Genomic DNA, 5,348 nt, shown 5'->3' on the forward strand with positions numbered 1-5,348 from the left:
GATGTGTGTATGATGATAATCGCGGAATGGACGATGCTCTTATGCTGGCAGTAAGTTCAGCGGCATCCGTCTACATGTTCCACGATTTGCAGGTTAAAAATTGACAATTTCTACAATCACCCTATCACTTTGCCCTCTAAATTTAATCCTTTTTCTGATTTCATGCAATGAGGGCCTTGCATGATCTCAAGTGTGGGGTGGGGAATAGAAATTTATCGGGAACTCGTTTTACTAAAATTAAGGCGTTTATTTAAAAAAAAAATTTTAAAATTTTCAAGTAGCCTTAAAAACGATTAAATGTCCAAAAACCATGTTACACACATTGTGGTCTTAAAATCTAGAAAATAAATGTTGATTTATGTTTTAAATTATTAATAGTCTTTGAAGTTGCTCTATCATTCAATTATTTGGATGAAAATCCTACTAGTTTAGTAAAGATAACTTGTAGGTCACTTGTACCAAAACGAGTGTAAACCGTGAGAGAGCGGTGATTGTATAGCGTGGTCAAAAACCGGATCTCGCGCCAGATCGAAAACGCTAAGGACGATCCTCATTGTTTCTCCTAACAAGGACAATGTTGCGTCCGACCACTTCTTATGACCAATAGGATGTATCTATTCCATCCTCAAGGAAGTAAAGTCTTCCGAATGACACACTTACTGATTTAATTCAGAAGATGTAGTCCAGACCAGTTGTAGGGTGACGAAAAATCTTGAAAAGTCATTACTAACATCGACTGGAAATCTACCAGGCCTCAACGTAAAACAGGGAAACTGGTAGTCAAAGTTTGTCTCAATGAGGGAGATTTACTAGTAAAATGGGAAGCGCACCATGATACATAAAATGTCAGTGAATTGATCAGATTCCCAGTGGATAACCTCCGGAAAGGTAAGATATCAGCTTTTAAGACTGATGAACCTCAATCTTCATGATTGATTTAACGGATTAGATGATTACCTCATAATTGTCAATGATATCCGGACGTAATGTGTATCCTCCTAAGCACATTATTTTCTTACCGGCATCGCGTGGTGTTAGGTACCGTGGGAGGGATTGGCTTGACCAATAGCGGGAAACCCGCACTCATTTTTTAAAATTCAGAAAATCCGACAAAATCGGAAAACGTGCCTAGTTTTAAAACTAGCATGATATTTTCAAAAACCATAAAACGTTTTCATAAGGTCCTGATTTCCGTAGGATCAAATTTTTCGGATACTTGGCTCTAATCTCCCAAAAATGTGTGTGTGTATTTCCATTGTGTATATAGCGTAAGTGTGATTACAATAAAGGTGTGTTATACTTAAAGCGTGTGTTTCATATAGCATGAGTTGCGTTCCATATCAACGTGTGTGTATCGTGTGCTTCGAGTGATTTATGTAATGTTTGTAATCTATATTGTGTGATTGTGTTTGATATTGTTCTACTTTGTAAAGAAAGAATTGCTTGAGGACAAGCAAGGTTTAAGTGTGGGGTGTTTTGATATTGCTCAATAACATCATATATATCTATCGCAATATCGTATAAAAATGCTCTAGAATCAAGGATAATGAAGGCATTTCTACAAGTAATAGGCCAAGATGTGCAAATTTGTATCGGAGAGTGATTTATAAAGAGTTTTGATGATCTATGACCTTGGTTGATCCCGATACAAGTTAAGGTCTAATTTATGCTCTAAAATGGTAAAACAAGGCATCAAAGGTGTTAGGCTTCGTCCAAATGAAAGAAGATTGAAAAGAAAACGAAACAGCAATTTTTGTTACATTGGGACGCCGTCCAAGGCTTTGGGACGCCGTCCAGCCTTTTAATGTGGGACGCCGTCCAGCTCTTAAGAACGGGACGCCGTCCAGACTTTAGGACGCCGTCCTGTAGTAGGTTTTCAGCTACTTTTGCCTTTTGACCTACTTTCTCCACTTTAAAACCTACTGATTGAGGGACTATTTTATCATATACGAAACCAGAGGTTACTGAGACTATTTTGGGAGCAAATTTGGTGAACTCCAAGCTCTTGAAAGAGGAACAACATCTAGTCTTCAAAGATCAAAACCTTCTCCATCCAAGATTCATTCTCTATTAGGTTGTTTTCTTGTCCTCCAACAATGAAATCTACTTATCAGTTGATTGTTATTTTGTTTATAATTATGATTGTTGGCTAAACTCTATAATGTTCATCTAGATAAATAACTGAGATGTTGAATGTTTACTTTTGATTGATTGTTATTATGCACGATAGTTTGATGTTTGAATACAAGAACCATTCTTGTTAAAGCTTAATCCTTTTGATTCAACTAGTTGATATGTTCATTTGATTAAGAAACATCATCTTGTTAAATTAATGTATTGATTTACATCTAGTGACATGTGTTTATCCATCTTTTACCAAAAGGGATAAGTTGAGTTCAAATGGTTAGTTTATATAGGGATGTAAGAATGACTCTTGTAGATACTTTCGGATAGCCTAATTGATATGTGTAGTTATATAGGTGAACGATCAATTCCCCAGATATTGTTATACATATTTTCATTACTCGATTCCATATAACTAATAGGTGTTAGTAATTTGCCTTATCTAGTGACGTTTATAGGGATCTTATTACCACACTAAATTGATTACTTGGGTTGGGTGAATTGAGCATTTAACCGGACCAAGGGAATGAACTAGGCTAAATCATAAGTTGACATAGGAGTGGATCATGATCAACACACCATTGACTTGATCATTCTTCAAGTCTTTAGACTAGTTGAATTAGTTGATTACAAATAGGAGGTCTTAGATGACAAGAACATCACTTGCGTCTTGTAATCCCGTTTGAGTGTTTACTCAAGACTACTCTTGTTGAACCGATCAATTAGTTCTCGTGCATAACCAATCAATCCGGTCTTAATCTTAAATAACATTCAACATCGAGGGTAAAATGTCTAGATGAGCATTTTTCCTTAAATTGATATCAAATCTATCTTGCTTACTTTCTTTGCACTTATTTTCATCTTATAAACTTAAAAGACCAAAAATATTGTTTTTACATTTAACCTTCTCTGATTTGGCTAAATCGTTAAATAGCCACCAAAACATAAAACTTGTACCTTTAAGCTTCATTTACTTAGTTAATCATAATATAGTTTATAATTCTAGTTTGACTAATACAACTTTCCTTGGAACGATACACGGAATTAAACCAGTTACTATACTACTACACGATCGGGTACACTGTCCGTTAGTGTGTAGCAATCTCTAATCGGTATTTTTCCATATTATTTTATACAACAATTCATACATCACTTTTCGCATATCAAGTTTTTGGCGCCGCTGCCGGGGACAGTTTTGTGTCAAAATAGAATTATTAACTAATTTGTGATTAAGTAGTTTCTGAATTATTTTAAATTATTAATAGTCTTTGAATAATCTTGTAGATTCGGTATGTTTAATAGTTTTTGTTAGTTGTGTGATTGACAGATTATAGGTTACATATGCCACATACCCGAAGTTCAGAATCTCCATTACTTACACCGTTTACGGAACCTGATAGAAAGCTTGGTAGAATTCCAAAAGAAGTACTTGAACTTTTTGAATCTTCATCAAAGCAAGAAACTTTTGATTCAGAATCAAGTACAACCAAGCCTCGATATTTAGATTTTGGTAAACCCGTTCAACCCCCAAATTTTAAAATGGAAGGAGAAAGACCGTTGGTACCAAGACAATCAATGGCGGCTAAGATGAAAGCAACCCGAACCGGCCAAGGTAGTGCCATTACTCCGCCCACTGGTGAGGTAAATTTTGAAATAAAGGGACCTATTCTTCAAATGATTAATAACAGGTGTCAATTTAGTGGTGGTCCTAATGAAGATGCAAACGAACATATTCGTCTCTTTCAAGAGATATGTCTTCTTTTCAAACTTAAACCAGACACTGACCAGGCCATATTTTTAAGACTTTTCCCATGGACACTCCACGGGGAAGTACGAAGTTGGTTAGATTCATTGGCCGAGGCTACGATAGAAACTTGGGATGGTATGTTAGAAAAGTTTCTTAAGAAATATTTTCCAGCTTCTAAGTCCACGAGACTCCAACACGAAATTACCCAATTCTGTCAAAAGCCGATGGAAACCTTGTACGAAGCATGGAATCGATTTTCCAAAATGCTAAGAGGTTGTCCAAACCATGGCTTAGATACCTTTCAAAAAGTCCAAATCTTTTACAAGGGTTGTGATGTTGCAACCCGAATTTCCATTGATCAAGCGTCCGGAGGTTCACTCATGGACAAAACCGAGCAAGAGGCTTATGAGATAATCAAGAAGCTAGCCGATTATTCTCATGAGTAGCATCAAGAACGCCCAATTACTCGTAATGCTCAAGTCCAAAGCGCCGGTGCTTATGATGACCTTAGTTCCCTAAGTGTGAAAATAGACGGTGTTGCTCGAAACATGGACAAAATCACCAAGGAAATTCATAGTATGAAAGTAGGTTGTGAATACTGCGGTGGACTCCATTTAGGAAAAGATTGTGATGCCGGTTTAACTATGGCTCAAAAAGAAGAGGTGGCTTTCATAAGCCAAAGAAATAATAATCAATTTCAAGGAAGAGCCCAGTTTAACCGGAACTTTAACAACCCCTACAACCCTCAAGGTCAAAATTCCAATTACCAACAAGGGTCAAGTAGCGGGTACCAACAACAAACTCCTGGTTTTTATCAAAAACCCCAACAGGAAGAGAAAAAGTCAAATTTGGAGAGTATGTTGGAAAAGTTAATTGCATCACAAACTCAGCTTGTCACAAACATAAACCAAACCAACGAGAAAAACGAACACTAGTTTAGAAACCAACAAGCCTCAATATAGAACTTGGAGAAGCAAATGAGTGGGTTAGCTAGTTTACTTAGTGAGAGAAAACCAGGAAGTTTACCGGGCGATACCAATAAGATGTAGTGACCCGAACTTTTCCATGTTTATATATATATTAAATGAAATTGTTATTTACATGATTAAGTGTTTCCAACATGTTAAGCAATCAAACTTGTTAAGACTTGATTAATTGAAATAGGTTTCATATAGACAATTGACCACCCAAGTTGACCGGTGATTCACGAACGTTAAAACTTGTAAAAACTATACGATGACATATATATGGTTATATATATAGTTAACATGATTTTATTATAAGTATGTATCTCATTAGGTATTTTAACAATGAGTTATATACATAAAAATGAGACTATTAATTTAAGAAACTCGAAAACGATATATATAACGATTATCGTTATAACAACGTCTTACTAGGTACATATGAATCATATTAAGATATTGATACACTTGGTTAATTATGTTAAATGATAAGTAAATATATTATTAAGTGT

The sequence above is a fragment of the Rutidosis leptorrhynchoides genome, chromosome 9, assembly GCF_046630445.1.
Source record: "Rutidosis leptorrhynchoides isolate AG116_Rl617_1_P2 chromosome 9, CSIRO_AGI_Rlap_v1, whole genome shotgun sequence".
NCBI classification, from domain to species: domain Eukaryota; kingdom Viridiplantae; phylum Streptophyta; class Magnoliopsida; order Asterales; family Asteraceae; genus Rutidosis; species Rutidosis leptorrhynchoides.